Source organism: Pogona vitticeps, chromosome 4 (assembly GCF_051106095.1).
Source record: "Pogona vitticeps strain Pit_001003342236 chromosome 4, PviZW2.1, whole genome shotgun sequence".
Taxonomy (NCBI): domain Eukaryota; kingdom Metazoa; phylum Chordata; class Lepidosauria; order Squamata; family Agamidae; genus Pogona; species Pogona vitticeps.
Genome location: NC_135786.1, coordinates 91,827,682 through 91,838,177, shown reverse-complemented (window position 1 = coordinate 91,838,177; position 10,496 = coordinate 91,827,682).

Here is a 10,496-nt window from a genome sequence, read left to right as displayed (position 1 = left end):
TGACAGTCTTTCACAGTTTGCTTTGATTTCATCTACTGAAATCTAACGTGATGCGCTTTTATTTACTATATACCAGTGGTGCCCTGCATAGCGACGTTAATCCGTTCCGGATTAATCGTTGCTATCCGGAAACATCGCTATGCGGGGGGGGGGACCCCATAGGAACGCATTAAACTTTGTTTAATGCGTTCCTATGGGGCGAAAACTCACCGTTATCCGAAGATCCTCCATAGCGCTGCCATTTTCACTGCCTCAGTAAGTGAGGGCAGCACACGAAAATGCTTGCGGCGGCCATTTTGTTGATGCGGTGGCCATTTTGGAACCGCCGATTAGCTGTTCTAAAAACATCGCAATGCGAAGATTAGTAAGTGAAATGCTTACTGATCATCGCAATGCGATGTTTGCTGTATCTAAACATCGCAATGCGATCGCATTAGCGATCGCAAAAAGTAGATCGCTATGTGGATTCATCATTAAACGGTGCGCTCGTTATGCGAGGCACCACCGTATGCTGCTTATTCCTGTTTGAAACCTAAGAAAGGATGCAGAACATGTTCCTCCAGCATCAAACCCTCCCCTTTGTAACATCATGCCTGACAAAGAGTTTTTCATATTAAAAGCTTGCACATAGACTTTTGTGACTCTTTAGTTGGCCTAACAAAAGGTATCACATCACCACAACATAGATTTTGGAAGTTGCTGTCACATTCCCACATGGCCCCTGATTGTTTCACAAAACTAAGAGCTCACACTACGTGTCTTTCAGCTGCCATCAGTTGATTACATCAGCATTGTTTATTATTAATAACAGAGGTCCAGGCAATGTGTCATTTTTAAAAGAACCAAATAGAAATTGTTTATTGTTCCAGATCTTGACAGAACAAGCAATGTTGCTAACTCTTAAACATTCTCCTTTATCCACTTTCAACCACCACTCTCCTGCCCAGTCTCCAAAACCACACCAAACTCCTCAATCTTTCTCAAACTCCTCAACTCTCAACCCTCCTCCTGCTCTTATATCTCATGACTCTGCCCCTCCAGCACTCCCATTGGTCTATGCAGATATCACATTAATATTCATGACCTGGGCAGATGCCACAATTGCATAGAATGGTTTTCCATTTTTCAGTCCTCTAGAATCATCAACAATGCAATTACTGAACAGTTTCTGTGTTCCTTACCTGATGTAGCTCCTGCTTAGTGCTGTATTATGGATCAGTATGATCATATAGTCATGAAATATTCACACAAACACAATTATACCCTTTTAAACTGAAGTCACTTCAGACATAAATCTCTGTTGCTTCTATACGTGTGCCATATAAAGAGCTGACAGAGTACAACCAGTGAAACATACTGTGTATGTATGGTTAAACAAAAGATTGCCCTCTAGCCTCAAATTTAGAATAGAAGCAGTCACTGCAATTTTTCAGAGTTCGTCAGGATAAGAGAAGATGACCTCTCTTCTCACGTTTCATTGCAAAATCCTTGTAATCCATAAGAATGCTCTTAAGAATATCCTTCTTGGCTAAATCAGAACACCAAATACTCCCTTTAGGCTTGAATCCCAAATAGACTTGCTGAAATGAATGGGATGTTTTAGTTAATACCAATTTAAATCCCTTTTTCCAATCAGTCTGTTCTAGCTGGACTAGGATTTAGCCTATGAAAATTAAAAATAGCTGCATTAGCCTTTATGTTTTCTTAAAAATCTAAATTCTACAGTTGAGCAATACCTTTACTAGGACCAAGGATGTGTAAGTTATGTTCCCAAGAACTCTTCAGTAGACTAGGTGGCATAAAAAGCTGTGGAAGAAATTGAAAAGTGCACTCATTAGGCCAGATGCTGTGGTTAAAAGGTAGGGACAAGCAACCTCTACAGATGTGGTGCCACTGTATATACATTTTGTCTTTTAAGGGCCAAATCACACCTGCCCAAAGAACCCCAGTTAGATGATTTAATAAATTTCCAGCCACTCAACAGATGGCCATGATCAACTCATTATCCCAACCAGCAGTTTATTTCTGGTTTATTTACCTCTTGTTGTGTTGCATCATTCCTTCTCAGTGTAGCCCATGTGCATGTCCTTACTGATTTTTTCCCATCATTCCCCGGAGAAGGTGGCTGTCATAGCTCTGTGGCTCCCCTGCAATTAATTTTTTAAAATATTTTTCTGTCGTTTGACAGGGGGGATCCCAACGCAGATTGACTTCTTTGTCTTGTTTACTGCTTGATGCCTCAGCCTACTGTCTACCAAGTGGCACAGCCATACAGGCAGGGGCAGGAACCATAGTGATCAATGCATTACTTCTAGAGTTGCAGGCACCACAGATCAAATGTTCCCAAACTGGAATCCCTTTCCACCATATTGATGTATCAGTTATGGATTAAACAAACAAACAAACAAACAAACAAAAGGAAGGGGGAGCAGTGCTCCAGGAAGCATCAGAGAAAATAAACCAATTCCATGATGTTGCAACAATAAAGTTTCAAATAGGAAGAAATGAACCGGTAACATTAAAACCAATGGGGACGTTACCGCCAGTATATATAGAAAGAATTGACAGAACTGGGGTTCATTTGGCAGGTGTCATCAGGCCCTATGTGCTTACAATTGATCTCCTGCCCTCTTATTCCTGTAACTGATAACTGAAAGAGGGGAGTGCTTTGTCCCGCTAGGTGAAAAGGTGCACCTATGCTGAGCTGTGATTTGCTCTTTTCCAGCCTCATTCTTCTTTAGAGTTTCTTTTGGTTTTGTATTTTTGATTACCATAACATTACAAGATGGTTGAGAATGCTGTATTTCAAAAAATATATCACATGTCTCAGTTCACTGCTGTGCAGTTTCCATGGTTGTCTACAATTCCTGACCTGAAAAGGTAACCTGGGAGGAGTTACCTTATGACATCTTTCTTGTGGCTTTTCTTGAGGCTGGGAGTATTGTCAGTTGCCACAGAGGTGACCGTAGTGAAAGACAAGTCATACACACACTGCTTGAGTTAGCTCATGAGTGAGCTCAGCACAAGAATCCAGAACCTTACCCATCAGAATTTCTGTAGTTTTTCCTCTTTTGAAAGTCTTTTCAAAAGGAAAGAAAGGTTACTTACCTGTAACGATGGTTCTTCAAGTGGTCATTCTGTGAATTCACACAAAGGGTTAATACCAGCGCCAGCGTTGGGCCTCTCGCAACATTTTCTAGCTGCAAGAGAAAAGTAACAATGTTTAGGACTACCCCTACTGCGCACGCCCAGCCTAACCGTCCCTCAGTTCCATTTGTCCGACATAGGCCCTCGAGTCATAGAGATGCCAGTGACAGACAGACAGAGGGGAGGCCGGGCGGGATTGTGTGAATTCACAGAATGACCACTTGAAGAACCATCGTTACAGGTAAGTAACCTTTCTTTCTTCATCGTGGTCTTCTGTGAATGCACACAAAGGGTGATTAGCACGCTTACTAACCGGATGGTGGGCTGTCACTGAAGAGCCGATGCTAGCACTGCCCTCCCGAATCTGGTCTCCTCCTTTGCCCTCACGTCCAATCTGTAGTGGGTTATGAAGGTAGAGGCATTGGACCATGTAGCGGACCGGCAGATGTCGGGCAGGTCAACGCCACGGAGTAAGGCAGTCGATGAGGCAACAGCCCGGGTGGAATGGGCTTTAAGTCCTTGTGGAGGATCTCTGTGGTTGAGCTCGTAGGCGAGGGCGATGGTAGATACGAGCCACCGAGAGAGCGTGGACGGCGAGGCCGGGCAGCCCTTCTTTGGGCCAAAGTAACAAAGAAAGAGTCTGTTGGCCAGGCGAAAGTCCTTGGTCCTGGACACATAAAAAGCTAAGGACCGTCGAACATCAAGCATGTGGAGCATGCGTTCAACGTCAGTAGTCGGAGACGGAAACAAAGTTGGCAGAATAAGTGGCTGATTGACGTGGAAGTCGGAGACCACCTTCGGAAGAAAAGAGACGTCCAGGTAAAGCATAACCTTGTCCTTAAAGAATTGGAGAAAGGGTTGGTCATGACGGAGAGCTGCCAACTCGCTAGCTCGACGGGCAGAGGTGATAGCCACTAGGAATAGCGTTTTTAAAGAAAGCATCTTGAGGTCACAGGTAGCCATGGGTTCAAATGGGGGTCTGGATAGGGCATGCAGAACCAAGTGTAAGGACCACTGAGGGAGTGGAGGACGAACGGGAGGTCGAAGGTTGGAGAGACCCCTCAAAAACATCCTGACAGTGGGATGGGAGAAAAAGCGGGAAGAGGGAGAAGCTCTGGGCTGGAAGAAGACAACCGCAGCCAGGTACACCTTGATAGTAGAGATAGACAGGTGGAAATCGAACAGGTAACGGAGATACTGCAGAAGCGTAGAAAGAGACACAGGGGAGGAGGCGAGATCTCTCTGCTGGGTAAATTTCAGAAAGCTTTTCCACTTGTAGGCATACAAGCGAGACGTGGAGGGCTTGATGGCATTGGTCAAGACCTCCTGAATTTCTGGACGATCCTCCACGCCGTCAGATGGAGCGTGTCGAGGTCGGGGTGAAGGACTTTGCCTGCTTCCTGGGTCAGTAGGTCCGGCCACAACGGAAGGGTTACCGAGTCCACAGCCATGCTGACTAGAGTGGGGAACCACATTTGGCGAGGCCAAAAAGGTGCAATGAAAATGGCCGGAGTCATTGAACGTTGGAGTTTGATCAGGGACCTCTGTATCAACGGAATCGGTGGTAATATGTACAAGAGACCCTGGTTCCATGGGATCATGAATGCGTCGCCGAGCGAGTGGCGACCGAGACCTGCTCGGGACGCATACCGGGAGCATTTCGCGTTGTGAGGGGACGCGAACAAGTCCAGCACTGGGGTCCCCCATTGGCGGCAAAGGTCCTGGAAGACTAGAGGGTTCAACTCCCATTCGTGTGTCTGATGTTGAAGCCTGCTCAGAGAGTCCGCAACCGTGTTGTCCTCTGTGGCTACATGGATGGCCACTGGGTAGATATGATGACGGTAACACCATTCCCAAAGGAGGATGGAGAGATACAGGAGTGAATGAGAGCGGGTTCCTCCCTGCTTGTTGACATAGTGCATTGTGGTAGTGTTGTCCGTCACCAGCTGAACTCCGCGGCCGCGCAGCAGAGGAAGGAAGGACCTGAAGGCCTTGATAACTGCAAGCAGTTCCAGGTGATTGATGTGGAACATGGCTTCCTGCGGTGTCCAGAGGGCGTGAATGGTGTGACGCCCGCAGTGCGCCCCCCAGCCGGACGGACTGGCGTCCGTTGTGACTTGAACGGTGAGACGGAGTGGACGAAAGGGCCGGCCAACCGTGAGATGGGGTGTGTACATCCACCACTGGAGCTGTCTGGTGAGCTCCGGGGTGACACGAAGGCGCTTCCTTTGGCTGTCCATCATAGGGTCGAAAAGGGTGAGGAACCATGATTGGAGCGACCGGAGTTTGAGGCGAGCGTGAGCTAGCGCCGGTGTTGTAGAAGACATCAGGCCGAGGAGGTGTTGGGCGTGATGGGCTGTCACTCGAGCACTGGGAAGAAATTTCCTGATGGCTCGTTGAATCTTGTGTATCCTCTCTGGGGGGAGAAAGACTCGACCTTTTACAGCGTCCAAACAGACCCCTATGTATTGAACTGTCTTGGAGGGAATGAGGTGAGACTTCTGTTTGTTGACAGTGAGACCGAGATTGGAGAGGAGATACAGGATGAATTTTGTGTCTTTCAGGGATTGCCGTCGTGAGGTGGAGACTACGAGCCAATCGTCCAGGTAAGGGTAAACGTGAATGCCCCTGAGACGAAGGTAAGCCGCCACTGGCGCCATGACCTTGGTGAAGGTCCGGGGAGCTGTGGACAGACCGAATGGCAGGGCCTGGAATTCGTAGATTGTGTCCTGAAAGATGAACCGAAGGAACTTGCGGTGGTCGGGGTAGATAGTGACGTGAAAGTATGCGTCCTTTAGATCTATGAGGACGAACCAGTTGTTCTTTTTTAGCAGGTGCATGATGGACTCTAAGGTGAGCATCCGAAAACGTCTGGGTCGCAGGTAAGTGTTTAGGAGTCTTAGATCGAGGATGGGCCTTATGCCTCCTCCGCTTTTTGAGACAGCGAAGTAGCGGGAGTAAAACCCGCATTGTATGTCGCTGGGTGGTACTGTAGAGATGGCATCTTTTTCCAAGAGAGATGATATTTCTTCCTCTAGCGAGGAGTCGAAGGGAGAATGATTTATGAAACCTAGCGGAGGAGATCTTATAAACTCCAGCTGGTAACCGTGCTGAATGATTTTTAGAGCCCAAGTGTCGGTAGTGATGATAGACCAGTTGTGAAGAAACGGTTGAAGACGGGTGGTAGGTGGAGAATGGTTGAAAATGGGGGGCCGAAAGTCAAAGATACTGTTTTTGTTTCCTGCCGGGTGGCTTAAAGGGTTGGCGACGATGGGGTGGACGAGGCCGGTATCCCTGATAGCCCTGGACAGAAGAAGAGGACTGGCCAGAGCGTTGCTGAGGTAGGTGTTTGTAAGGATGGTATTGTTGAGAAGATTGATACTGTCCATAAGATTTACGCCATTGAGGGCGTCGCTGTCTAGATTGAGTCTGAACAGAATAGGACTTGGCAGTCCTCTTAGCTTTGTGAAGGTCCTCCAAATGGGAGTCAGTCTTTTCGTTGAACAGCCCGGTAGCGTCGAAAGCGAGGCTCTCAACCTTTGACTTGACGTCCTCCATTATGTCTGCAGAACGGAGCCAAGCGTGGCGCCGGATAGAGATGGCAGACATGAGAACTCTGGCAGAGACCTCTGCTGCATGTCTGATGGAAAGACGTTCATACTTGGATACCGTCTGAGCTTCCTCATATGAGTTAAGGAAAGCTTGCCGGGTGTCTTCAGGTATCATTTTTAGCCCTGGCAAAAGCTTGAGCCATAGTTGTTTGTGATAAGCCCCTAGAACAGTCTGATAGTTTATGATCCGAAGTAGCAAGGTGACAAGGGAGTAGATTTTTCTGCCAATGATTTCCAGCTTCTTACCCTCCTTGTCAACCGGAGTAACGTGGGCCTTGGCCGACGGCCGTGAACAGCTTGTTTCCACAATGAGTGAGTTTGGAATGGGGTGCTTGAGTAAAAAGTGAGTATCAGCCCCATGAATCTTGTAAAAATGCTCTGTGCGACGAGGAACATTAGGTGTAGTCGCAGGCTGAGCCCAGAATTCTTTAACAGCCTCCATAACCACAGGCACAAAGGCTATACTGGGGGGAGCGGTACTGTCCTTCTTGATGTCCCCGAAGAACAAGTCCTCACCCGGAGGCGAAGGGAGATTCAGGTCCAGTTTTAGAGTCTTGGCAAGTCTGGACATCATCTGAGAATAGGAAGAGAAATCCTCAGATGGAGAAGGGGCGTGAGGATCACCTGTATCTGAAAGCACCAGATCACCCGGGGGTAAATCGTGCGGTGGCATGGGTGGGGGTTGTTCCTGATCGGAGTCAGAAGACTGCTCCGTGGACACCTCATCCGGATCAGAGGAGAAGACATCCCTCTTCTTTTTTGGAGGGGGTTTCTCGATGCCGACCGGCGCTGCCGGGGGTCGAATTGGGACCACAGTCGGTGCCGAGGTGGAAGGAACCGGTTGCGGTGGAGGGGCAACGGGTATCGTGGGGGGTCGTTCTGCGGCTCGAATAGCTCGGCGTCGACGTCGAGGTCGGTTCGACTCCGAGGAAGAGGACAAGTAGATGTACCGGATCTTTTTGCGGTACCGGTCTCGAGATGCGGACGTCGAAGACGAAGAAAGAGACCTCGAACGGTCGCGTCGACGTCGATGGCGTTTACGACGCTTAGCGTGGTCTGAATCCGCCGAGCAAGAAGAAGAGGAGCGACGTCGGTGCTTGCTACGACGTCGATGGGAGCGGCGCTTCTTCTTAGAGCGTTTGCGCTTAGAGGATTTCGAGTCCGAACGATGGGAAGAGTCGGACTGAGTGGAAGCTCGATGTCTCTTCTTCGACCGTTTCCGTCGAGGAGACTTCGACCTCGAGCGGCCGGAGGAAGGGGACCGACTCGGGGAACGATGCTTCTCCGTGCGAGCACGCTTGCCTCGAGGAGATTTCGACCTGGAACGCACAGGAGATCGAGGTACCTTCTCTCGAGGAGATCTCGAGTCCGAGTGCACGGACGAGATCGACACGGGAGGCGACCCCTGGCCCGCAGGAAAAGGGCTATGTGGGGCGGAAGCGAGACCAGTAGTGACACCAACTAACTGGCTCGGCGTCGGGGAAGACATTCCCGATGGCGGCACGACCTCAGTACGTCGAACCGGAGGAGGAGCGGGTGCCTCGGACGAGGCCTCGAAGCGTCTCGACAACTCCTCGAGAATCGGTGATGGAATGGAACCCGAGCTCGGAGAAAGCCGAATGGATGTCATTTTAAGCTGGGCGGCCGCCTTCGCTTTGGATGACTTCGACGGCTTAGTTTTCGCAGCCGGAGGCTCGGGATTCGACGCAGGAGCGGCCGATTTCGACGACGCGGATTTCTTCGACATTTTGGAAACTTTAGAGACGACCGACTGAACAGGAGCTGCTCGAGAAGTGGAAGCCATTTCCCCCTCCGAGGGCGCCGTGGAAGACAACGTTGACTCCCACAGATGGAGTTTAAGGCGCTGTTGGCGAGCCTTAAGGGCGGCCTTAGTGAAGGCTTTGCAGTGTGGGCAAGTTTTGGGATTGTGCGATTCCCCCAAACAATACAGGCAAGTATCGTGGCCGTCCTGGTGGGGAATCTTGCGGTCGCACAGCACACACCTGCTGAACGGCCCGGAAGGGGACATAGGGCAGTAAGCAAACCGAGACGACAAGTCCAAGGGTAAGGCAGAGCAGTCCGAAATCAGTCCGAGTAAAGCCGAGAAAATACACCGAGTCGTCAAGTTGAAGGGAAAAAGCGCTAGGGTAGTCCGTGAGCGAAGCTTAGGTCAAAAGCCAAAAAATCAGATAGATCGCAATAACGCAGCTAAGACGAGAGGCTCCAAACCGCTAGGCGGAAAAATGGAACTGAGGGACGGTTAGGCTGGGCGTGCGCAGTAGGGGTAGTCCTAAACATTGTTACTTTTCTCTTGCAGCTAGAAAATGTTCCGAGAGGCCCAACGCTGGCGCTGGTATTAACCCTTTGTGTGCATTCACAGAAGACCACGATGAAGAATTTGTTCTTTGTCAAATTGAATGAGAATGGCAAACATTTGTAGAAGATCCATTTTTGCCACAACGTCAATAATTTAGGGTGATAAATTATTATTATTTTTTTAAGAAAGTGAAAGCCATTTTGTGTTGTTAGTGGCAGAAAAATTCAAAGTTCCTTTTCAAGAGACAAGAAAACCCTCTTTCTTTAGGCATTTATTCTGCTGGAATGGTTATGTATGGTATTCTACAGGTTACACAATCCTTGAGAATGAGGGGAAAAGAGTATAAGCCAACATATGAGAACAGCCATGGCCACTGGACTGTTTCTCAACTAAATATTTGGAAAAAAATAGTCGCAAATGCAGCTGCTGCTTTTGACCTAGGTAAACATCTACTTTACTTTAAAATTTCTCCATACTCATTGTAGCTTAACTGAATACCCCATTACTTGAACAAGCACACTAGTGTTTTTTTTTTTGAATGAATGAGCTCCAAGTAGCTGCTGTGTCTTTGCTGAATTTCCTCTCTTTGCAGATTCCTTCAGAATTTTATCTTACCTTGAACTAAAAAAAGAATACTGAAGTATTCATGCTTTTCAGACCTGAAATTAAACTTTCAGGCCAAATATGCATTTGTAAACAACAGTACCACACTTGCATGGTGGTTGGCAGTGCTGTTGCAGTCTATCTACCATTCTTTTGGACAAAATATGTCATGTTTCAATCTCCACCTACAGTTTGAAGTGGCATAGTACAGATGTAAGTTTGGGACCTTGGGAGCTAGGCCATGGAAGATAGTATGATTTCCTTAAGGATACCCAAATGAACTCCGCAGAAATAAAAGACCTCTGGCTTGCAGAATATTATTTTAGAGGGCTGTGAAGTCCACCAACTGGATTAAATTCACAGTAGTGACCAGTGTTGGATACACTTTCACACAGAATGATGAAACATGGTGCCTCTAGCATATGCTTAGCTCAGGAAGTTGTTTTTAGTTGCACAGCAAAGCCCATCATTTCACATTTACATTTGTGTGTTCACCTTTAGCTTTCTTTTCTTTAACAGTGTTTAAAACAGAACCGCTAGATAGCTCAGTGGTTTAGATATCTGTTTGCAGAGTCAGTGGGTGGGAGTTTGATTCCCCACTGTGCCTCTTGTGTGCAGTGGCTGGATGGATTTAATGGTGAATATGATCAGGAACGTTTGTCTGATGGTGAAGTACTTACAGATATAAACAGTCACTTCTTGATACTCTTCACCAAATGGGAACGAGAAATGCTCCCAGAGTTAAGAGTCATAATGTCACCGATCTGATGATGTTACTACTCAATGTTTTCAACCTGCAATGTCCATTTCACCCCTTC